Here is a 26,545-nt window from a genome sequence, read left to right on the forward strand (position 1 = left end):
GGGAATCCCAAGATTTGACAAACAGATTATACAGAAACTCTTCTCAGCTTTGCCCCTTACATCCTACACCCACATTCAATCTTGGCATCGCAGCAAAAGCAAAAATATCACTTAGGCATTTGATTTAGGAAAAAACAGTAGACATCAACAGGAAGAGAACTTATGATTTTAGTATATGAGGCTAGAATTAGGAAACTCAGTAAGAAAAGTGTGGATGATTCTGAAATTCAATGATTAAAAAGTGACTCAGTATTGGCTATTCTATCTATCACATTTCTGTAACAGGCATCAAAGCAAACAGGAAGTGAGGTTTCCAACAAATACTATTTCATGACATAAAAATCATTGGGTGCAAACTCTTTCTTATACATCACAACTTAGCACAGAGCCTTGTATATGGTAGGAGTTCAGTCTCTCTCAATATCTTTCTCTTAGATACACTGCTGCAATATAGATATGGCCACATTTGGATTCTATAATCAGCTTCTTAATTCCTCTCCTATAATATCCATTCTTTCATTCAACAAAACTATGTTGAGTATTTTCTATAGTGTGGTATTTTGTAGGAGCTGGAAATACAGAGGAACTTATATCCTTCTTGAGACATATAAAATTCAGAAAATTAAGTACAGTAATGGAGATATTGAAGCACCGAGGAGAGACCCTGAATCCTGTGTGTGTATCTTTGTATGTAATCAAATGCATTATTCTTTTGAATGAAGTATTCAGAATATTTATAATGAAGAGCAATAGCTTTTCTTGTACTGGCTGTAAAATCTGAATGCAGCTAATGTTTCTGTTAATCCAACAGGGGATGTTGTGAGGATGAAGAAATGTAGCATGGTGTCCTAATAATAATCTTGCTCATTTTTCCTCACCTTAAGCTGAATACATCTGAGCTAGTCTTTCAATAGGGATATAGCTATGGCCACATGTGGATTCTGTAATCAGCTTCCTAATTCCTCTCCTATAATATCCATTGTTTCATTCAACAATGGTATTAGCATATGAGGCTAGAATTAGGAAAATCAGCAAGAAAAGAAGGAAAATAAAATATTTTTATTTTCCTTTTAACTACAATTCACATAGGAGGTCCTGGGGTTTTAAAAAAGAATGAAGAAAATTCAAATTGCTTTCAAAGTCTTACTAAGCAAGAAATTCCAAACATCTGATATGCTATGAGCCTTTTAAAAGTTTGATATAACATTAGATACTTTTCAGGAATAAAAATGTTCTGATTTATGTCCTTATAAAATTTTAGCCTGTATAAATGAGTTGTCTCACAAACGATTTCGGTAGAACACGAGTTTACCTTTACAATAGGCAAACAGGAAACAACAGAATAGATCCTTGTTTGTGTTCGGCTGTCAAACTTTTTACCTACAACTTTCGGTCTCTGCCTTTAGAGATGGCAGAAGCTGGTTTAGAAAATTAAGACCATTCTAGGGCACAGGTACAAAGGAATTTTGCAAAGCTTGCATATTGATTGAATCAACTACTGCTTTGCTGCATTTTTCAGATCATGCTTACCTTATCTTGCAAATATTGTTACAGTAAATCATGCCACGTAAACTCACGGAATTTGAACATGACTTTTGATTTTGACATAGATTGTCTCCAACCAGTTAGGTTCAATGAAAAGTGAGTATAACCTATGGTTGCTTTGCTTTTTTCTCCCCTTTTCTACAGGCATTTTATTCTAGATCAGTTTTTTTCAGAAATGGATATGGCATTTGTCACTGGAGACAATGGGTGACAGAATCGGCCAGTGTCTGTACAAATGTTTTACCACCATTAAAAAACAAGAACACAAAACCAACAGCCTAAAGTGCATGCCCTACAGATGACTGAAGCAGCAGTAGCACCTCTTAATTTAAAGAATAGCATCGTGGCCTGCCACGTATCTGGACAACGATCCTCTTCTTGTCTTGGGAGTTACTCAGGCATATTTGGTGCAGGTGTCAGCGGCCATCCTGAGCAGAGGGAGGAATGACAGAGAACCTCTGCAGCTCCGGCACAGCATGGGGTAGGCTTACAGAGAGGTCCCCTTAGCTCCTGATGGGTCATACTGAGTGGGGATTTCTGTATTCCAAGATCAATGAGACTTGTTGAAGTTCTGACATGGCAAGCAATAGGCCCAGTATGGGAGGAGTGCATCTTTTTCTCTGAAACATAAAGCTCTTCTCTCACCTTAGGTTTTTATTGATGGGGACATAGATGTAAAAAGAAAATGCACATGTTATTTTCAAATTGGGCACATTTTCCTTAGTAGACCTTCCAAAGGAATGGGGAGTTAAACCTGCCACTGGGAAAGTGCTTCCCATGCCTTGGCTAAGTTGTGAGAGAAATCAGGTTAGAGACGTCATGGGTGAACAGGAATATGGTTAGAACTTAAAAACACAAGTATTTCTGTTTGGACAACAAAGATAACTGAAACTTAGCAAGCTTAACTGGATGTTACTTTAACTTTAGTCTGTGAATAAAGACATACTCTGTAGTGCACAGATGACTGGAATGATCAAATTTAGAGTTGAAAGTTACAGTAGTCTCCCATTATTTGGGGGGATATGTTCCAAGACCCTGAGTGAATGCTTGGAACTGTGGATGGTACCTAACCCCACGTATATAGCAGCTCCTCGAATAACAACATTTTCTCAATGTTGTTTTGTTGTAACATTGATGAGATTACAGAAGAACTTAACTCTTGTTTATATCAATTAGATTATGGTAAAACTGGTTTTGTTATATGTCCTTTTGCTTCAAATTGTAGAACCTACTGATAACGTTCAGGACTTACTTTTCTATGGTTTTTCCTATGCATACACATAAATTAGGCACAGTAAGAGATTAACAACAATAACTACTAATAAAATAGAACATGTATAACAATAGATTGCAAAAATTACATAAATGGCTTTGAGATTAGCCATCTATATATATAAAATCCAAGTGACTGGACCACTGGAATGACTGGAATGACCAGTTGTTTTGACGCACACTGCGGCCCCGATCAGCCCCCCAACCCTGATCGGGGGCAGGGCTGGCCAGCCAACCACCTGCAGCCCCTCCCCCCAGCTGGCCCCACCCTGATTGGCCCCAATCAGGGTGGGCCAGCCGGACCCCGACTGTGCACAAATTCATGCACTGTGCCTCTAGTTTTTAAATAAAATAACAGTTACCTGAACACAAGCATTGCAGTACCACAACAGTCATCTAATAACTGAGACAGCTACTAAGCAACTAAGGGGCAGGAAGTTTATATAGCATGGGTAGGATAGATGGAACTGAATGATAAGAAATTTTGTCATACTACTCTGAATGGCACTCAGTTTAAAATTCATGAATTATTTCTGAAATTTTCCATTTAATGTTTTTGGACTACAGTTGACCTCGAGTAACTGAAACATGGAAAGTGAAAGAGTGAATAAGAGTAAGACTACTGTACCTTAAGAATGAGCTGGTCTTGCCCATATTCATTAAATTTAATGCAACAGCAGCCCCAAAGAGTTGGTACCTGAAGCGGTCCATCTGTTCCCTCTATTAAAAGCTCTTTGGTCTGGGTCCTAACAACCAATCCATTCATTTTTCTCTTTCAGTGAGAAATAAAAAAGAAATTTAGAGAAAAGTTAAAATTCAGGGCAACTATGTAAGTATTCTATATAATTCATTTTCCCCTGGGACAAATGGTAATAAATACAAAGGACCTGTGAAATATGCCTCCATTACAGTGCATCGCTTTCATGGGGCTAAATGCATGCCCAGAACTGCTTGCTACTCCACAGGTTTGTGATACATATGATAGGACAAGTGTGAAATGGGTCACTCAGAGTGCACTTTATTTTTTAAAAAAGTATTCCTTGGGAAAATTTTGGATAAATGGACTGAATGTTCTTTCATTTCTGAGGCTGTTGCCAATGAAGCCAAGTACTCAGCAAAACCTTTGCTAAAGGTCATGGAGATGGGTGACCAGCCCATTCTCTCCTCTTCCTTCCCTGGAAGAAGCAGAGACCCAACACCATGCAGAAGAAAGCACGTTTTTTCCCCCAAAACCAATAAAGCTGGGCATTGTGATATTGCTACGTTGACAGAAAACACCACATTTACCAACACTATATCACCACCACAGCAGCAGTTTTTATTTTTGTAAGGCAATTATCAACTTATGTATAAATGATTACAGTATTTGAGAGCCAAGATTCTTGAAAAATCTGATGTTGCAATCAAAACATAATTGAGCTATTTTGGAATAGAAAGCCCATTTGCTCTTCATAACACATAAATGTCTAAAAATTAAATGATGACCCATTTAGAACAGCATTGCTTCACTGTAATTTTTAAAGGGTTTACTTTAGGTGAACTTCCCTGCTTAATGCAAAATTTCTATAGTCTGATACTGATATTCTGAACATGGTGTGTGTGTGTGTGTGTGTGTGTGTGTGTGTGTCATTGTGTCTGTGTTGGGTGTGGGTGGACATGGTCAGTAGTGATAATTAATTTCTTCAAGTGATCAACAAATCCATCTGCACAGCAATCATTATTTGCAGGCTAAATAAATAAGCTTGCACATGTAGGCATTATTTTTAAAAATGTGTATATATGCTCTTGTGCTAAGAAAAATGTGAAATAATTTCAAAGTGTTGTAGACTTCACTGTAGATTTTTGTTACTACCATTTTTCAATCCAAGGATTATAAAAACATAGCAATTACCTATGGAGCCAACCACAACACTTTAAATGTTAAGAAGTTCTTGAATTAAATGCACTGTGGTAATGTACTTCAAGAGTTACTGATAAAATAGTTATAATAGGGATTTACTGGAGATACATGATGTAATGGGGGATATGATAGATATAATGGGATTTTCAATTATGAATGAGTCTCATTATAAGAATCATTAAACCATTTGCTTATATTAAGTTTAAATATTTAGTCCTAGCCCCAAAATAAAACACTGAGAAAACAATTATCATCTATTGCCTCTGGAAATAGGAGTGGAATGGTGTGAGCAGCCAGTGTAAAGGCACTTATTTCTGTTCTCTTTACCTCAATATTGTTTGAATTGTTTACAACAAACATAAATTTAAGTATTCCTCCTGTATTTAAAGAGATTAAAGTAAATATGAGCGCAGTGAGATGCTGGCTGGGAGGCGCCTCTCTCACACCCATGCTCTCTCACTAGGCTTGCTTTGGGAGACTGGGAATGACTTCTCATTCACTCTGAGGGCTACGGGCAACTTGACACTCATGTCCACCACATGCGGACGCCCTCTGCGGGGCCCTGGGCTGCACACTTCACATGAGGTTGGAGCTTACAGGGAGGACTACAGTGCAAGCTGTCATACCCACATGTCCATGTGTTTGGTGGCTACAGGACTACAATAAATTCCCACCCATCTGTGTCTTGAAGTTCAGCTGCTTGTGGGTGCAGAGAGAAAAATGACTCTTGCCTCCTGCCATCAAACATGCTGGGATGCCCGGGAGCATTTATGAAATCCTGTTCTGTCTGACACCAGGAGAAGATTACAGCTGCTGACCCATGTGTTTTCTTCCCACAGTAACTTTAGGAGAGCTGGTAGTTGGTGTTAGGGATGCACAGGAATCATCTGATATCTAATGAGTTTAGGCTCAAAAACCTGAAGCAAAACCTATGTAACACTTGCTAATATGTTAACTTAATCTAAAATACTTCAAATTCTGCCCCCAAATAATGCTGCCATGCTGAATTACCCCAGCTTACGTTTTGTCATGTTGTAATAATAACATCAATATCCTTTAGGGAGATTTCATGGAGAGCAAATGCACTGTTATTTTTTTTTTGAAGAAATGTTGTCCAATTTTAGCAATGCATATGTGAAGCGGATAAAACACCACAAATGTAAGACTCCAGATTTTATTTTATGCATAAACTAGACCTTTAAATTTTAAGTATAGTCTGAGGGAAAAGATATTTAAATCCAAGGTTCACATTTTGTCTTCTGTCTCCCATATCTACAATGATTTTCCTTATTCAAAGAAAGGATAAACAAGATGGGGTGATTTTCTTAATTGAAGATTTTTTAAATTTTGGACCAATATACACCAACTGCTTTGTTTTCACTATTACCCTTAAGGTTCTAATCAGAGCCTCAGGCCTCAATCTTTGCAGTAACACCCTTAAAACTATATATTTATATATAGTATATACTAGGTATATATGAAAACTATATACAGGGTTGGGCAAAGTGGGTTTACAGTTGTGAGTACATGAAACATAGTTTATTCTTGCATTGTTATTTGTTACTAGAGGCCCAGTGCATGGATTCATGCACCGATGAGCTCCCTCGGCCTGGCCTGCAGGGATCGGACCAAAAGCGCCTCTCCGACATTCCCCAAGGGGTCCCAGATTGCGAGAGGGCGGTTCTCGGGTGACGCACCCTGGAATCGAGCTCCCTCCTCTCTTGTTCCGGGTGTGTCACCCGAGAACTGCAGCTGCCAAGACACCGCAGCTCTGCAACTCCTGCATTGAGCGTCTACCCCCTGGTGGTCAGTGTGCGTCATAGCGACCGGTCACTGCATATTAGCCTTTTACATAGAGACACTTAGTATATTAAGGGACACTTAGCATATTAGCCTTTTATATAGAGAGATTGTATTACTTTCCATATACAACTGTAAACCTACTTTTGCCTCACCCTGTATATAGTTTTAAATATTCCACTCTTTCAATTCCCTCCTTTCCACCATATATATTTTTAAAATTTATTCAGAGTATGATTATATAATCTAGCTGAAGCATGCATTGTTAAAGAGCGAGAGCATTAACTCATTATTCACTTCTCACCCTAATGAATTTCTGTCACCTAAAAACAACACTCAATGAATATATTCAGTAAATGGCTCTTTGAAATAGTTTTTCATGCATAGTTTCTAAATTCAGGTCCAGAGACTAGTTCCTTTCTGCTCAAACTTTCTCTAGATTCCACTCTTTAAAAGTGAGCGGAGGACGCCTAGGTTGGGGTATAAATACTGTGCATCTTAGCTCTATGTGGTCTGTGAGGACTCATTAAGGACAGATGTCATTCACACCCTTTTCCATTCCCAGGCTCAGACAAAGACAAGGATTAACAGACTCCTTTTAGTTCCCCAATAAAACCTCTCTTTTGTGAGGGTGAAAAGGTAAGTTTAAATAGTGTGCGCGGCTATGATTCCAGAGGACTTTCAATACTAAATAATAATTCCAAAGTCTCAAAGATCTCTGGTTAGGTAGGAAGGCCGAGTTACAGATAATACTTTTAGTGTATTTACTATTTTCATTTTAATTTGGGGCTTGTATTCGCATACCTTTATTTGTGTTCTGATTTTGCCCTATTGAGGAAGAGGATTTAGGGAGAGGGCTGTGAATAGGATGGTGTGAGAATGGGCTGTGGGGAGGATGGTATTGAAAGGAATTTTAGGGATAAAATAGGCAGGTTTCAGGAGATTTAGGAATAAAAAGGGAACATGGGGGAGGAAGGCATAGGTGAGGGCTTGGAGCTGCCAGAAGGCATACATTCACAGAGGAAAAGAAAAAAAGAGGTGCCACAGGATAAGGGGAGAGGAAGACATCCATTCACAGAAGATAGGAAAAAGCCACAGGGTGTGGGGAGAGAGGAAACAAATGGTCACAGAGGACAGAGAAATGCTGACAAATGGGAGAAAGAGGAAATCAGATTTTCACAGGAGATAGAGAATTCTACCACCGAAGGGGGAGATACAAAGGGGGCACCATGTGGGGTTTGGGCTTAGAAGCTGATATTCTGCAAAAGAGTGACCAATTAGAATGCAGTATGAAGAAACAAAGAACTACAGCCTTTATAAACCTTAGAATAAAGGAGCTTGGTGATTACCCTCTTTCAACCCCCCTCCCTATGTGGGAGTCTGTATTTGCTTCCAATAAATTTCCACCCTTTCCATCTACCATTTTTTGTCCATGGCTTCATTCTTTGAATCCATCTGGACAAAAACCTGGGAAAGAAATCGCATCCTGCTCAGGAAAACAACCCGAATCAGTATGGTGGCAGTTTTCCCTTCTTAAGCATTTTACTTAATACTACAGAGGCTGTTTAATCATGGGAATAGATCATCTAGAGGTTCCAAATTTTAGAATGCATTCCACAAGGATGCTCAGTGCTGCCTATCCTGGAAGCTGCTCGTATGGCCCATGGTTTTCCTCCTGGGATGCCTCTCTCAATGATTTCAAGTTTCTGAAAAAATAAATAAATAAATGGGAAAAATTTGAACTGAAATAGAGCTAATAACCCTTGCCAGTGTGGCTCAGTGGTTTGAGTGTCAGCCTGTGCACTAAAGCGTGGTGGGTTCAATTCCTACTCAAGAGCATGTACCTGGTTTCAGGTTCTTTTCCCAACCCTGGTCGGGGAACATGCAATGCAGGAGGCAATGAATTGATGGGTCTCTCTCACACTGATATTTTACTCTCTTCTTTCCACCTTCCTCCCTCCCTTCCACTATTTCTAAAGATCAATAGAAAAATATCCTCAGGTGAGGATTAACACATACAGGAAAAAAAGAAAGAAAAAGAAGGAGCTAATAATATAATGCTATCTTTTATTATTCACTCAGCATGAACTTTCAATATTAATTCCACAAATGTCTAAGGAGATTTGCATCGGGCATTATACTAGGCACTTGCAAATTAAGGGAGAATACATTATGTTTTTATGCACAAAACATAAAAATCCCTGTTCTGACAAAGTTTACATTTGAAGTGGAGAAAATAGATGTATACATACCTAGTGTATATGCATAATTTATTAACAGAAATTTTATTGAAGTCAGACAAATTTTGTTAAAACTAAGAGCTTTTGCCTATGGGTTTTGTACACATTCCAGATTTCATAAATTAATGAGGTTTGCCCTTTAACATTTGCTTTAAAGGTTCCCCCTCATTTCTTAATAAGATTACAATCTCTTCCCAACTTCACAAGAGCAGGCACCAGCCAAAAGGAATAAAACCACAGAGCCATTTAGAGTGTTCTAGAAAGCATGACTTCTCAAAACTTAAGGGATGGTGGTTCAAGATGTTGGTATAGAAAGATCCTGAACTCACCTCTTCCCATGGACACATGGACTCTGCCCGCTACACATGGAACAATTTCCTCTGAAAAAGATTGAAAACTAGCTGAATAGCTCCTTCACAACAAATAATAGAAGGATCACATTGAGATGGATGAGAGAGGCTGAAACATGTTCTGCTTAAAGCCCTACCTCCTGGCGTGACAAACTACAATTGGGAGATTTCTCACAACTCCAGAGCTTCTCCCTGAGGAATGAGGGGATGTGCGTGCCACATCAGGCACTCCAACCCTTAGGGCACCAGAGAGACGAACTCCCAAAGCATCTGTCTTTGGTGGGCACCATTTCTGCGCTCTTTGTCTACTTGAGTGTTGGTGGGCACACACAGTCCCTTTGCTCTCTGGCTGCCTAGCTAAAGCCAGTGGGTGTGCCCGGGACCCCGCACACTCCCACTGCTTTGCTGAGCTCTCCTGCTACCTCGCTAACGCTGGAGGGAGCATGCAGTCCAGACAGGATGCTTCTTAATCACCTGGCTCTGTGGCTGGGAGGGCTTGAATTCCTGGGTCTCACAGGAGTATAACAATCAGAGAGACAGTTCTTGGGAGGTTACTAAAGTCAGGACACTGCGCAGACAGCCGAGGGGAACACTCCCCCAGTGATTCTGTGAAAAAGGCTTGTGTACTTGTCCTGCAGCCCCAGCCATTCCCTTAGCCTTGCTATAGTTTGCTGACACCTCTAAGAGAGGAGTTTGTCACTTGTCTGGAGCCCTGATTTTTGTAATTATTGCCTAGTAGACATCTCCAGATCACCTGGCCTGGAGGCCAATAGGGCTTATGATTGTGAACCAACAGAAGTGTATATATTTGCACAGCTTGAAAGCTGCTGCCAGAGGGTCTTGTTTCCAATCAGCCTGAAACTGGGTGCTGACTAAAATTCCTCACTTTGGAAAACTGACAGGTCTTGGCACACCCTCAACACCTGGGCCCCATCAAGATAAATATGGCTGCTTAGACGATCACGAAGGTTTGAGAAATATCAAAAAACCAGGGCAATGTTTAACAGTAAGGTTTATTACCTAGACAAGGCCACTCGTTCCAGACTGGGAGAGGTAGCTGTTTTACCTAATTCATACAAACAAACACAGAGAGTTGAATACAATGAAGAAACAAAGGCATATGCTCCAAACACAGGAACAAGATAAAAACCTCAGGAAGAAAACCTGATTGAAACAAAAATAAGAAATACACTTGATAAAGAGTTCAAAGTAATGGTCATAAAGACACTCACCAAACATTAGAGAAGAATGGATGAACACAGTGGGAATTTCAAAGAGATAGAAATTATAAGGGAGAGTGGGCTGGAAGAGGTTTATGGGGAAAAAGGAGGACCTATGTAATACTTTCAACAATAAAGATTAAAAAAATAAAAAATATAAGGAAGCACCAAACAGAAGGTACCGAGCTGACAATGAAAGAACTGAACTAAAACCATACACTAACAGACTAGATGAAGCAGAAGAAAGGATTAGTAATTTGGAAGACAGGATAAGAAACATAAACAAAAAGAACAGAAACAAGACAAGGATGTCCACTCTTGCTACTTTTGTTTGGTTTGAAAAAATTGTTCAAATTTTCTCTTTACATTTGCTGAACTATTATTTTTCATCAAAAGTTAGTAAATTAAGAAAAATCTTCCCAATACATTGTGTTAATTTTTCTTGGTTTCTGAAAGTGATAGTCTATTTTTGTTTGTTTGTTGTTGTTGTTGTTTTTTGTTTTGTTTTTTTGTTAATCCTCACCTGATGATGTTTTCCTATTGTTTTTTAGTGGGAGTGGAAGGGAGGGGGAGAGATACAGAGAGAGAATCATAGATGTGAGAGAGACACATTGATTAGTTGCCTCCTGCACATATTCCAACCCAGGCCGGGGATAGAGCCTACAACTGAGGTACTCACCCTTGACTGGAATTGAACCCTTCAGTCTTCGGGCTGATGATCTAACCACTGAGAAAACCCGCTAGGGTGATAGTCTGTTTTTGAGAATTGCTTTTGATAAATTTTATGAATAGCTAGACAAGTTGTTGAATATAGGCTTATTTTAATTTGAGAATATATGTTCCATTCACAGAAAAATCATTATAGAAACAAGAGGCTGCATCAAGCACCATATTACAAATGGTATCTATGGCAACATAAATGAAATTTCTTTCATTGAAATGATAAGATTAGAAAGCACCTTGAAATATTATTTCACACAGGAATACCTCTGAATAGATAAAAACTCATTTGGCATTGAAAAATATTTAATGAAGCCCTACTTATGGGTCAGATATTGTGCTATATACTGGGAATGACTAAATCATGGGTCATATTTTTAAGAAGCCAATAGCTAATAAGGCGCTAGAAGCACAGAAAATCTATCACTCAGTGTTATAATAATTGCATATTTAAGGCGATGTGAAAGAATTGCCAAAATTTATTTCATTTCATGGCTTCTCAAATATATTCTTGCAATCTCCCCCATCAACCTAGCTCAATAGATAAAAATCTTTATTTTTACTAATTGATGCTTAATGTGTAGTGCAATCCATTATGTTCATTTATGTTTAACCTTGTTCTCAGAGAAAAACATAAAATATCTGATTACCATTTCTTTATAAAATCCTTCATATGGTTTAAAATCTGAAAATTATTATACTAAAATAAGAACATTTCAATTGTGGAATTTACTTGTACACCATCTCTTTGAACGAATAATTCAAGGGCATAAAGAAGAAGATATGCCCGGCTGGAGCAGCTCAGTGGTTGAGCACTGACCTATGAACAAGGAGGTCACAGTTCAATTCCCGATCAGGGCACATGCCTGGGTTGTGGGCTCGATCCCCAGTAGGGGGTGTGCAGGAGGCAGCCGATCAATGATTCTCTCCTATCACTGATGTTGTTATCTCTCTCTCCCTCTCCTTTCCTCTCTGAAATAAATAAAAAAACATATTTAAAAAAAAGAAGATCCTATATAATAAAAGACTAATATGCAAATTGTCCCCATAGGCAGGAGTTCGACTGACTGGGAATTAGATGTGCGCTGACCACCAGGGGGCGGCGCGGAACATGGCTGACATCGGCAACGTGTTGCTGGCAGCAGTGGAGGCGCTGCTGGCCCTGATGGGCTCCGATGAGAGTGGGACTGTGGCGGGATGGTGGAGCAGGTGAGCAGGCAGTGCCAGGCTAAGGCGGGTGCGAGCGGGGGCCCCGATCGCCCTGCCGGTCACTCCACAGATTGGCCCTGATCGCCAGTCAGGCCTCGGGACCCTACCTGTGCACAAATTTTGTGCACCAGGCCTCTAGTATAATTATAAGACAAGTACAAAAGAAATGAAAAAAATAGACCCAAATTATAAATAGCCAGATAAGTTAAACTATAAGAGTTATTTTTACTAATAGCTGGAAGCCTTATTTATATTTGCATTTCAGCTTCATGGCAGCCAGTGCAAAAATGAGAAACATAGACAGAGAAGCATTGATCAGACCGTCAAACCTCAGAGGGAAGATAGGGGAGGGTGGGGGTAAGGGGGAGAGATCAACCAAAGGACTTGTATGCATGCATATAAACCTAACCAATGGACACAGACACCAGGAGCATGAGGGCATGAGTGGGGAGGGGGGGCAATTAGGGGATAAGGACACATATGTAATACCTTAATCAATAAAAATAAAAAATAAAAAAAATGAGAAACATGACTAGTTACATAATTTTTTAAACATGAAAAGGATAAACATGCCAGTTTCTCAAGGGAGATCAAGTTATATTTTACATTAAACTACAGAATAACTTTTACATGGAGCATGGAGATTAAATTATATAATGGCCACTATCCAAATATTGAAGCACAATTCATACAACCAATTACTAAATCAAGTCCAATAAAAACCAAAGCCAAATACCAAAGCACAATTTAGTGAAGGCAATTCCAGAAGGAAGCAGACCATCCTATATAATAAAAGTGTAATATGCAAATCGACTGAATGGCAGAAAGATCAGTCAGTGGGGGGCAGGGCCGGCGAGCAGGTGGCACTAGGCCAGCCAAGGTGCATGCCAGTGGGCAGAAGGAGGGAATGGCGATGGGGGGGGGGGCAGTTACTGCAGCAGCGGAGGGGCAATGGCGGGGGGGGCGGCACCATACCCTGATTGGCCTGTCCGGTCGCCTCCCTCAGAGGAAGGCCGGGCTGTGGCAACAGCGGGGTGATGGGGGCGGTGCCATCCCCTAATAGCCTGTCTGGACACCTCCCGCAGAGGGAGGCCAGACTGCCATCAGTAGGACATACCCTGATGACTCTCAGACTGTGAAAGGGCACAGGCTGGGCTGAGGGACCCCTGCCCCCCAATGCACAAATTTTCGTGCACCGGGCTCTAGTTATGATACAAACACGTGGCCCAGGATATAAATACATGCACAGATAAACTGCCCTCCATTTTATTTATTATCACTCTTTCATCTAGTATTAGAAATATATGCATCACTGACAATTCAAGGTTAATGCTGGAAAAATCCTTGGAGAGCTGGCTTTCTATGTTGATTGAGACTGATGGATGGTCTATAAACTTTGAAATGTAAATCAACCAATGGTAGGATCAACTTTAAATATCTGGGTTTACCATGAGAAATGAGGAAAATAAACCAGCATGATCTCTGTTTGTACAGGATGTAGGGACACTCTGGCTTAGCACAGACAGAGCTAAAGGAATCAGGCCTTTCCTCAGATACCACATAAGAATGGTTCTAAGATTTGAATATATATCCCAAAAAGTACGATAGTCCAGAGAAAAAATGGTTTTATGGGAGAATTATTTTAAAGACAGATATGAAATAACCAATTATTTTAGTTAAATCATGTAAATAAAATGGCAATTCTGCCAAAGAAGCAATGATGACTCTAACCAGGGCAAAAAGAAAGCAACCCAGCCCTAGCCGGTTTGGCTCAGTGGATAGAGCCTGGGCCTGAGGACTTGTGGGGAAGCACGGGACTTGGTTGAAAGGTCTGGAAGGAGGAATCTCTGAAAGGCCGGGGCCTCTGGGGGGACCTTGCCAAAGGCGGCAGCCCCTACTTTGACTTTTCCAAACAAGTCTGACTCCCCAGGTGTTTTATTAGAATCTTTATGTTTAGATTTCAAAATGTCCTTGTCTGAAAGACACTACAGATACAGGTGCTTTCTCAAGGATACTTACCCTGCTGATTGTATCTAGAGGTTAATTTTACTTCAAGCTGTTGTGACAATAAAAGCCTAAGGAGGCAGGCGAACAGGGCTTTTTTTTTGGCTTCTTATGCCAACTAGCCCCTTAGCTTCTCTTTCACAGAAACATGTGTCAGAGTAATCATTATCTGTCATTCAAGATCTGCTGGCAAGGACTGAAGGGTCCCAGGTTTGATTCCGGTCAAGGGTACATCCAAGTTGTGGGCTCAATCCCCAGTGTGGGGCAAGCAGGAGGCTGATCAATGATCCCCTCTCATCATTCATGTTTCTATCTCTCTCTCCCTCTCCCTTCCTCCCTGAAATCAATATATATATATACTAGAGGCCCAGTGCACAAAAATTTGTGCACTTGGGGGGGAAAGGGGGTTCCTCAGCCCATCCTGTGCCCTCTCCCAGTCTGGGACCCCTCGGGGGATAATGACCTGCTGGCTTAGGCCTGCTCCCGGGTGGCAGAGGGCAGGCCCAATCCCTGGATGCAGCCCCTGGTCAGGCTCAGAGCAGGGCCGATTGGGGAGTTGGGGTGCCGCCCCCTGACACGCACAGAGCAGGGCCCATCGGGGGGTTGGGGCTCCACACCCTGTCACACACAGGGCAGGGCCCAACAGGGGGTTGAGGAGCTCCCCCCTCTCACTCACAGAGTAGGGCCCATCAGGGGGGTTGGGGCACTGCCCCCTGTCACACATAGAGCAGGGCAGATCAGGGGGTTGGGACGCTGCCCTCTATCACCCACAGAGCAGGGCCAATCAGGGGGTTGGGGCGCCGCCACTGTCACACTCAGGGCAGGGCCGATGGGGAGGTTATGGTTCTACCTGGTCACACACAGAGCAGGGCCCGTGGGGCGGGGGGGGTGGGGGGAGTTGGGGCGCCGCACCCTGTCACACACAGAGCAGGGCCGATCAGGGGGTTGGGGCGCAGCCACTGTCACACTCAGGGCAGGGCCAATGGGGAGGTTATGGCTCTACCCTGTCACACACAGAGCAGGGCCCGTGGGGGGTGGGGGGGTTGGGGCGCCACACCCTGTCACACACAGAGCAGGGCCGATCAGGGGGTTTGGGCGCTGCCCCCTGTCATGCTGATCTAGTGCCAAGAGGCCTCGCGGTTCTGCTGATCCCGGTGCTGGGAGGCATATTACCCTTTTACTATATAGGATAGAGGCCTGGGGGCCGGCTGGTTTGCCCTGAAGGGTGTCCTAGATCAGGGTGGGGGTCCCCACTGGGGTGCCTGGCCAGTCTGGGTGAGGAGCTGAGGGCTTCTTTCAGGCTGGCGGTTGTTGATTGAAGCTCCCAACGGCTCCTTTTTTTATTTTATTCTGGGCCAGCTTTAACTCTGGCTCTAGCTCCGAGAGCAGGTATCTGGTTTGTTTCGGTTCTATAATCGAAACAATGTATAACTTCAGCTCTGAGATCCTGGCCTATATCAAACTGCCAGCTCAGAGGCCGGCAAGTCAGGCAGGGAACGTTGGAGTCTGCAGTCCCTGGAGCAAGCAAGCCTCATGTTCGCTTCCAGCTGCCTGGCTGCCAGCAGCCATCTTGGCTGACAGTTAATTTGCATAAGGATATGCTGATTAGCCAATGGGAAGGGTAGCGGTCGTACGCCAATTACCATGTTTCTCTTTTATTAGTGTAGATATTTAAAGAAAGCAACCCAGAGGTTGTTTGTTTTTATCTTTCCTAATTAAAATATTCAGTAGGGAGCAGCAGTGTCATGGCTTTAAAATATTCTTCCCCATTGATTTCTGCTCTGGGGCAATATAATATCAAATTGTTTCCACCTTTCCTTATAATTTGGATCTGTTTTAGTAGTTGTTTATTTTTCTTAACCATATGTCTGCTACATAGGTTCTTGTGAAAATACAAATAATAGTTTATTAACAGAATTTTAATCTAAATAATCAAAAAGCAAAGGAAAGTTGGCTTTGACAGTAGACACCTGTCTTTGCTTTCATGGCACTCACTGAGACTGCCCAGGAACCCGATGACCTCTCCTTCACCCACTTATTTTTTTTTTTTTTTTACTCAGAGCACTCTTTGCAATCAGAAAGCAAGCGAGTACTTGAGGCTCTGAAATTTGTTTTACATCAATCCATTTATAATTTCAAAGGCGGAAAGGGAAAGCCATTTCTTTTTTATCTTGATATTGGTAATTGGAGCTCAGTGTGACTGTTTACTTCCATCTTCCATGGAAGCAGTGAGATTAAAGCAGAGTGAGAAATGGCTTAGGCTTTGATCATTTTGACTTTGTGGAGTTGGGTGACCAGGATGAAAGTCAATAGTTTATCGCATTAGTGCATTCCAACGTAAACTTTTTAGAAAGGGGGAAATAAAAAGGATTTGTTCAACAAATAGCATGTTAGAAAAACAGTGACAATGAAGTTGACTTTTCTGTTACAACAAAGGGACCTTATTAAGTGCCTGATGGATACATTTCAAGGTTGAGGGAAATAACAGATATGCAGCAAAACTTTCTGGGTTTTTTTTTTAAATCTTTTGGCTCACCTAGAGAAGGGTCAAAATCTTACACTATCAATTAAATTGGGTGCCTGCTACCCGAGGGCATTATCAACTTAGGGTTTGTTTACTAAATGCTCTACTTAGTGTCATGCAAAGTACAACAAAGGAACAGGCACTCCTACTATGGTTTCTTACTTAATGGTAATCAGCAGAAATAATTGTATTTTCGCTTTCTAATCAAAGGCAAGATGTTCCAGACTGCGTGCTTCTTTATTAAAAGCATGAAACTCAACCAGACCTATTTGCATAAGACATATATTCATTAGGCTCACTCTAAAGTTTTAGTTTATTTAGCAATAATAAAGCTGAAAAATAACTGAGTCAGACTAGTGTTAAACACAGAGGAACAAATTTATGTTTCAAGAAACAATAGAAATATTTCTAGGTAGTTAAGAGAGAACTCCAGGATATGATAACTCAGAGGACTGGGGCTTTAAGCAGCAAAAAGTACATAATATGCTCACGGAGGCTCTTCCTTCCTACTCCAATATCTGGTGGTGCAGAATCTTCAAAATCCCCTCCGCCCTTCCCACCCCCCCCACCCCCCACTTTTGGAAAATCTCATTTCAAAAATGGGCTGCTTTGGAAGTAAAAAGTAAATAAGCCAAGAGGTAAAGTCTCAGTTGTGATTTCTTCATCTATCCCCTTGGGGGAGGGAATGACGGGACTAAGTTTAAAAAGGAAAGGAATTCAGGGAGTTTAGAGACCATGTGTCACCTGTAAAATCCTAGTATTTGAAAAAATATCATTCAGATGTTTACTAAGTATTTTGGGCTACATGCCACATGGGTCAGGTTGGGAGCTGAATTTTTCATTTCTAAAAATGAAAAATGGCCTGGCTGGTGTGGCTCAGTTGGCTGGGCGTTGTCCAATGCACCAAAAAGTTGCCCATTGGATTCCAGGTCAGGACATATGCCCACACTGTGGCTCGATCTCCAGTAAGGCGCATGAGGGGGGCAGCAGATCCATGTTTCACTCTCATATCGATGTTTCTCTTTCTCCCTTTCCCCTCCTCTCTCTCTCTCTCTCTCTCTCTCTCTCTCTCTCTCGCTCTCTCTCTCTCAAAAAAAAAATTCAATTAAAAAAATCTTTTAAAAAATGATGAAAGATGTCTGCTTTATCCTCTGAGTCTCCAAAATAGTGACAATTTGGGTTATTTGTACTTGGGAAATTTTACTTACCATTTTACTTTTATAGTTTGTCTTTTCCCCACGTGCCTTGCCTACACACCTAGACTGTGGAAGAAAAACCAAACTCAACTTCTCTGCAATAGATAAGGTTAGTTCCCATCTAGTCCCCATTCTCCTCTGACGCTTCCCTGTTCCAGCAGCCATAACAGCAAGAGGGTTAAAGTATCTGTACCAAGAGAAGAAATTGCTTCATGGAGACATAAAGTCTTCAAATGTTGTATTTAAAGGTTATTTTGAAACAAGTAAAATCTATGATGTGGGAGTGTCTCTACCATTGGACATGATTGGGACTGACCCTGAGGCCTGTTATATTGGCACTGAGCCTTGGAAACCCAAGGACGCTTTGGAGAATGGTATTTTACTGGCAAGGCAGATGTATCTGCCTTTGGCCTAGTTCTGTGGGAAATGACCTTGTCTATTTCACACATGACTCTTTCAGATGATGATGATGAAGATGAAACTTTTGATGAAAGTGACTTTGATGGTGAAACATACTATGCAGCTTTGGGAAGTAGGCCACCTATTAACATGGAAGAACTGGATAACATGCACCAGAAGGTAACCGAACTCTCCTCTGTATGCACTAATGAAAACTCTAAAGATCATCCTCCTTCTGCACACATTGCTGAAGCTTTGAAATAGAGTCCAGTGATCTCTTCATGTTCATAACTACCTGAGCTTCAAGTGTAGCTCATGTGTATAACTGTTCTGTTTACTATAATACATTTATATAATTCCTATGATAATCCATAATCATTAGAGTCTTGGAAAGTGGCCTATTTTAGGACCATAGCACCTTGTTAATATCTGAATAACTATTTCTATTATAAAGGTATTTCATGTATACTTCTGATGATCAGCATTTGATATTGTTGTGGGTTTTCTACAAAGTGTTAAGAAACTATTTTACATTTAAGAAACAAGTATTAGAACTTGTTCATAGAAATTTAAAACACTAGCAATAAAATGCTGTGAACTTTTATGTGTAACAATTTAGACAGAGTGGCCAATACTTTTATTAATGATCTTTCTCAAATATCCTCTACTTTAATGGGTCTATTGAAATTAGCATTCTGTGCAGTACAATATAAGTCTACATTTGCTTATGTTTTAAAACATTTTTGCTGGTCTTTCCTGGCCGATGTGCTTATTAAATGTGGTCACTGGAAGCTGAGAGACTATGGCTCAAAGAGTAGCTCCTTGAATATTTCCAAACATTTTTGGTTAAGGCTTGTCTTGCCCTCTTGGCTCTCCCCAGATCTTGGGTTTTGGTTTTCATTTATTAAGCATATTTTCTGTATGGAGATACTTCTTTTTTTATTACTAATCTATAACTTAAGCATTTCACAGTTCTGATGTAAAAATAATAAAACTCTAATAGGATAATATAGAATAAAGGAAGCTTTATTTATAGAAAAAACAAATTAGAGCTATAGATAAGTGTCCTCTGAGGAGTCACAAATTACAATTAAAATGGTCAAAATATGGATTGCTCAGTTCGTAAAGAAGTACCTGCTGCATGTCTATTGCATGTCTAATAATTTTTCTTTTTTATATTTTTCCCTTCTAAGAGCAGATTAAATGGCTGTTGATTTCTATAATTTTTTTTGAGAAATATATAAAACTAGAGGCCCGGTGCAAGAATTTGTGCATGGGTGGGGTCCAGCCGGCCCGCCCCAATTGGGGCCCATGGGGCTGGGCAGGCCAGGGGGAGGGGCCACGAGCAGTTGGTGTGCTGGCTCTGCCCCTTGGTTGAACTCCTGGTCAAAGGGATAATTTGCATATTAGGCTTTTATTATATAGGATAAATATAAGATCCAACGATCCCAAGGTCAAAACAATGTAATGTTTATCCCTCTCTTCAGGGAGAAAATACAATTCTGGTTAAGGTGTCCCACAATGTTCACAGAAATATGGCAGCCTTGTCTGTGCTCACTTTATGTAGAGTTAATTTATGGCTTTCTCTATAATTTACAAAGTTCGTTCATTTTAAACACATGTGCTCTACATTGAAGACCTGATCAAATGATTATACTGACAGCAAAATCAGTGAGGAAATAAAATGCTATAGCAAAAATTCCTTCATGTTCATCCTTCAGAGATGAGACTACACAAATAGACCCAGGCAGGCAGAAGGAAGAATATTATAGCCAGATTTTGGATCTACAAGACTACTCTAAATGTGATATCTGTCTAATTGTGATTTGGAAAAGCCACTCACTTACTTAGAACCCAGTTCCTTCCAGATCTAAAAGTGATAATAAAGTCACCTAGGTCAGGAATATTTTTTTCAGTGAGATAAAGCATGAGAAAATGGCTTGTATGACACAATCAGGCAGTATGGCGTATTGGTTAGAGCATAGTCCCCAGAGCAAGGCTGCCTGGGTATAAATCCTACTCCTCACTAGCTGTGTGTCCTTGATTGAGTTACTTACCCTCTCTGTGCTGCATTTTGCAGCATGCAAGTGGAGGTGATAATAATGCCTAAATATAGGGTTGTCATGAGAATTAAAAGTACTTACGCTTTGAGCATGTTTTCATTTGTCTCTCAGCCTTCTGTATGTCCTCTTTTGAAAAGTGTTGATTTAGCTCCTTTGCCCCTTTTTTGATTGGATTGTTTATCTTCCTTTTGTTAAGTTGTATGAGTTCTCTAAATTTTGGAGATTAAACCCTTATCTGAAATAGCATTGGCAAATATGTTCTCCCATGCAGTGGGCTTTCTTGTTGTTTTGTTGATGGTTTCTTTTGCTGTGCAGAAGTTTTGTATTTTTATTCAAAGTCACTAATCATCCGAGAGATACAAATCAAAACAACAATGAGATATCATCTCACACTTGTCAGACTGGCTATCATTAACAAATCAACAAAGGATAAATGCTGGCGAGGATGGGTAGAAAAAGAAACCCTCGTGCACTGCTGGTGGGAATGCAGACTGGTGCAGCCACTGTGGAAGACAGTAAAGAGTTTCCTCAAAAAGTTAAAAATGGAACTCCTGTTTGACCCAGTGATCCCACTTCTAGGACTATATCCCAAGAAACCAGAAACACCAATCAGAAAGGAAATATGTACCCCTATATTTATAGCAGCACAATTTACAATAGCTAAGATTTGGAAACAGCCCAATTGCCCATCAACAGATGAGTGGATTAAGAATGGAATACTATGCTGCTATAAAAAAGAAGGAACTTTTACCATTTGCAACAGCATGGATGGAACTGGAGAGCATTATGCTAAGCGAAATAAGCCAGTCAGAGAAAGATAAATACCACATGATCTCACTCATATGTGGGATATAATGATCAACATAAACTGACGAAAAAAATAGATCCAGAGCCAAATGGCAGAGGAGGTGTGTGTGTGGGGGGGGGGGGGGGGGGCAGGCGTGGTTAGAGAGCAACCAAAGGACTTGTATGCATGGATATTAGCATAACCAATGGATGCAGACACTAGGGCCCTGGGGGCTTGCCCTTGGGGGTGGGAATAGTGGGAGGGGTCAATTAGAAAAAAGGAGACATATGTAAAACTTTAGACAATAAAAAAGATAATAATAATAAAAAAAGAAAAAGAAGAAAAAGTGCTTATGCTTGTAAAACACTTAGAACACTGGCTGGCACATAGGAAGTGCTATGTAAGTGTTTGTTGGATAAATAGTAATTTGTATTCATCTCCTGATATATTTCCAGCAAATAAAAATCTAAAGTGGAGATCTTTGCAGTCATGCCACATCCACATAGAAAGGCAACGAGAAAAAAATGTAATAATGTAACTAGAAGAAAAGGGAGGCATCTTGTTTAAGAACTTAATTAGCTCTATACAAATACTCATTTCAAAACTTTGGCTGGGAAATTTTGTAGGTAAGGGAATTGCCATTAAAGGTTGGAAAAATTGCTATTTTAAGCAGTTTATGATGGAACAAGGATTGACACAATTAGACAGGAAAAAGAGGAACAGAGGGTGGATTCACGGAGCTAACCATGTTTTGCATAAGAATGTGGGCGCTGACCCCATTTGGGGGAGGGTGTGAGGGAGATGGGGTCTTTCCAGTAGAAAAATGCTGCTCATCCTTGGTGTCAGTTTCAAAGCCCTGCCTCTGAGTTTGTGCTTGGGAAGTGTCAGGGGTGAGGTGGGCTGCGTGGTCCAACAGTTACTGTTAGATACACAGAAGAATAGGAAGGCTTGGCCACAGCTTGCCCAGGTGGAGAGATCTCAGATGGAACCAGACTCACAGTACTTATCCTGGCCTAGAAGGACCTAGAATATCCAAGTCCACTTTGATTGCTCTAGCTGGAGTGTTAGTCTAAACTGAACAACTCAACCTTGGGGAAATATTCCTTCAGAGAAAGGTGCTAAAGTCTCACTTGAGACCAACTCACTGGGCAGAATTAGATTTCCCAAAGGGTGGGTTGAAATGTTCTCAGGAGATGGGCAAAAGAGTGGTGGGAAAACCTGAGTTCAGGGAGTAAGACTGGGAACTTGAGTGCGCCTTCCAGAAGGTAGGGGTGAAAGGATTGATTTCTTTTGGAGCTTTTATTGTACTAGGGGATAGTCTGATGAAGGATATAATTAAAAAGCAATCCATGACTCTTTCGTAATTCTCTTTGGTCATTGCTAACCCCCAGGGAAGTCTGAACCACTTGTCCATTCTTGCATAGTGGTGGTTGGGAGGAAAATAGAGGAGTAAGGCAAAGGGGAAGTGGGCCTGTCCCACATTCACCCTTCTGTTTGCATTTGTGCATATTTGGTAATACTGTTCTGAAAGGCTTGTGCCTATAGTTTCTGCACTGTAACCACTGGGCACAGAGGGGTTGTTGATACATGGTGGAGTGGGGAGCTGTGGGAAGAGCAAAAAATGTAGAGAAACAGTGGAGAGAAATGGAAAACTCTGGATGGCTCTAAGACAGCATTCTTCTTCCCAATATTTATGAGGGAAAAGTTTCCTTTTTGTGTTGGGTAATAATAATTTATTACCCAATAATAAATATAACAGTTTGCTTTGAAAAGATATTTCAGTATAATGGATATTAATGTAATCATCACCACCATTATTATGTTGCAAGCTACAATTATTGAGAACGTATATTCTAGGTACTGTGCCAAAAGCTTCATTTATACTCTTTCATTTAACCCTTTAAAAATCATGTAAAGTGGATATTATGCCCATTTTGCAGAGAAAACCAAGGCCAGAAAGATTGAGAAACATATCAGTGTTATGGCATTACTGACAGGACCAGAATTAAAATTCAGGTCAGTCTGACCCTCAAGCCTATGCTCCTAAAATTCTCTTCATCCCTGTATATATTATGGGGTTAGTACCATCAGGAGAAATGCATAACACAACAGAACCACAAAGACTGCAGGAAGGACTAGAAGTGATCTTATGGCCTGTCTCCTGATGTGTCATAAGAACTGAATAAGTTGTATGACATGCGAGCTAATGGTTGGTACCAATTTTAAAAATGTCAGGAACACTTTAGCTTGAAGGAAATAGAGAGGGCTGTTACAGAGCGAGGATCATCTGTGTCAGAAGAGCCTGACACCATTTGAAGTCCTCTGTGCATTTCGATTCTGGCACTGGCAGGGAGCACTGGACCCTCTGCATGGGAGGAATTATACACAAGAATACCATATGAGCTGGTCTGGGTAGGAGGCAGTCATGAAGTATCACAATTTTTCTAAATTCATTTCCTCAAATCTGTTTTGCTGGTTCTCTCTTCCCCTACCCTGATCGTTACCTTGCAGTCATCCCATAGATTTTCTATTTCATCCCTTAGATTCCACTCATCCCATAGAATAGTTTGGGGCAGTAGAAGAGTTTCATTTTCTAGTTATTGAAAAGTCAAGTGTCATCTAAATCAAAACTCCAATCTCTTATCCAATTTAAAGAAACTACTTCCCAGCTCAGACCTGGAAGGCAGTCAGCCAGGGGTGGGAGGCACTATCTTTTGCTTCACTTTATTCTTCTACTACGTTCCTCTCCTCTGCACTCCATGCACTGTGTTGCCCCTAGCTCAGCCCGGATCAGGAAGACGGGGAACAAGTGAGAGAAAGACAGAAAGGTCTCACCTGAATGGGGCTACTGTAATCTGGCATCAATATTCTTTGTAATGGCAGATGCCCATATGCTGGCTCTCTGGCTCATGGGACAGGTTCATGATTTCTTCATGTCTCTAACTACCACCTCATTCACCACCAGGAACCTCTGGCACCACACTCAGCATTGACATTGGTGGTTCACTCTCCAGCTGACCTCCATTCAGATCCTGATCTTTGGGCTAAGGCTGCCCTGCCCTCAAGAGAGCCTTTGGGGGAAAACCCTTTAAGGATAACTCTAGCTCAGCAGCATTTAGCAGCATGTCGTGTTCTGGAGTTGGAGATGGGGTGAGGGGTTGCTACATATCTGCATGTCTTATTTGAGTGGGGATGCACCTCTCTTTGAAATGTGATGATATCTGATTCCTAATTGGTCAGCTCTGAGCTCAGCAGAAACTTAATATAATGAGAAAAGCTCCATTTAATCTGTTATTTCAAGAGGAATATGATCAAATACCATAGAACCAGAAAGTTTTCATTTGATTTTGCTGGTGGACCTTACTCCCCAGTTTTAGCTTCAAGGTAATTGTTCTGACCTTCTTTATTCAGTTTGTTTACTTCTAATGAGGAAAATAGGTTCTCTTTTTGTTGCATTAATTATCGGTAGAGCTATCATTTTTGAGTACCTGCTAGTAAGTATATTTCCTGATGTAAACCTCACAGCAGCCCTGTATGATAAGGTGCTGGCTCCAAAGTCTGTGCTTTTCCCGATACGATTGCATGTCCACAGCACAGTTTAGGTAGCAGCTATGATAGTCTTCTAGCTGGTCTAAATATAGACTGGCCAGATCATAATCATGGCCCAAGGATTCCTTACTTCTAATTACTCAGAGTATAAAGCGGTGATTCCAGCCTTGATTGTAAACTGGGATCATTGGGGGGGCTTAAAAAAAAAGAGACTAACCCACAATCAATAAAATTAAAACCTCTGGGGCTGTGAATGGGCTTAGTTATGTATTGTGTCCAAGCTCTCAAGGTGTTTCTAATTGCAACCAGGGGTTGAGAACCACTCATTTACACAAAGAGATAATTCTTACTTTAAGTACTTCCCTGGGTTATAGGTGAGAATCATTCTCTCTTTGAAAGCAGACAAAAGGTTTGAAAAATAAAGACTAGCAGACAATTCTATATAATCAAAAGGGAAGTTACAAAACAGCGCATCCTTGATATTTCAGTTGTAAATATTCCTTGCTCCTAACTGCCACTCTATGTTAATATATGTGATAAAGCAATGAAGATACACTTGTTACATTTATTTAGTGCCTGCCATTTAACTTACTTCAAGATGTCATTTAACTTACTAACATACTTATAACAAAGAGAGAAGACTAAAAACAGAAGCAAGAGTTTTCTGGCAATAACTTGAGGCCACATTATTAAATAAGCCCTGAATATGGGTAGTAAGAATGCTGCACCATCCCTTTAAAGGGGATAAAATAATGCTGCAGAGCTTACTTGCCATTTCCCCATTAACGAGCACTCCATTTGATCTTCATAACATCCCCGGAAGGCAAGTAATGCTATTATTCCTGTGTAACAGGTGAGGATCCCGAGACTGTGTGTGTGAACAATGTACCCAAGTTGGAACTAAAACCCACACTGCCTGGCTGAAAATTGTCTTCTTTTCACTACTTTGCCCTAACAGGAATGATCTGGATGCAGCAGATCTTTAGTGACGTCAACATCAATACACAGGCACCAAGTGAGAGGCAGACCTGCCACTTGCATATGTGCTGATTTAATAGCGATAGTGATTCAGAACAGCTGACTAGTGGGGATGACTGGAAATGAGCAGTGGAAATTGCTTTCAATGTAGCACCCATGAATCAATGGCTCTTGCTGATTTAAACAGTTGGAAAAAGTTTACTGATTCGACATCAGAAAATCGGTTGTAGAAAAGCCCTAAGGGTGAACAGAGCTTTGTCAACCTTCACAGAGGGCTTTCGCCTTCTCATTTGACCTGATGAACTGTGAGCGGAATGAAGACAGATGCCTCTTCCTAAATGAGAACCCTGCAGCGAGAACGAATGTGGTGTTTGGCCGCTAAATTAATAAAGAAATCCTTACATGAATAATTCTATATCCAAGCACTCCTGCTAAATGCTTAGCAAAGCATGACATTCAAGGATTTTTATGCCTTTTGTTCCAATTAACTACTTGATTTATTCCAGCAATAGGAAATATTTCTAATAATATGACCTAGCCCAGGGCACTGTGGTGTTCATCATTCAAAATTATATTGTTTATTTCAAACTGTGAATTTACATGACTTAACTCCATAACAACCTGATTGGAAAGGTACAGGAACTCTTTCTAGAAAAACTAAGATGGGTCCCGTCCAAGGGGTTCCTGTATTGTCACAGCATCTAAAATCTGAGAGCAAGGACTAAGGAGAATAAAAGCTGCCTCTGAGGAGATTAACCTGTTACCAAGGCCTTTCTGGGACCTGCTTCT

General features: G+C 40.8%; 1 protein-coding gene and 1 pseudogene across 2 annotated transcripts in view; one reads left to right on the top strand and one right to left on the bottom strand.

Annotated features, from left to right (window-relative positions):
* The window catches only part of B3GALT1 (beta-1,3-galactosyltransferase 1), a 500,198-nt gene that overhangs the window by 47,896 nt on the left and 425,757 nt on the right, over positions 1–26,545 (bottom strand). The gene's annotated exons all lie outside the window — the stretch shown is intronic.
* Positions 12,159–18,643, top strand: LOC139015769 (lymphokine-activated killer T-cell-originated protein kinase pseudogene; annotated as a pseudogene).

The sequence above is a fragment of the Myotis yumanensis genome, unplaced genomic scaffold, assembly GCF_028538775.1.
Source record: "Myotis yumanensis isolate MYYU_CA2020_CCGP unplaced genomic scaffold, mMyoYum1.0.hap1 SCAF_8, whole genome shotgun sequence".
Classification (NCBI taxonomy): domain Eukaryota; kingdom Metazoa; phylum Chordata; class Mammalia; order Chiroptera; family Vespertilionidae; genus Myotis; species Myotis yumanensis.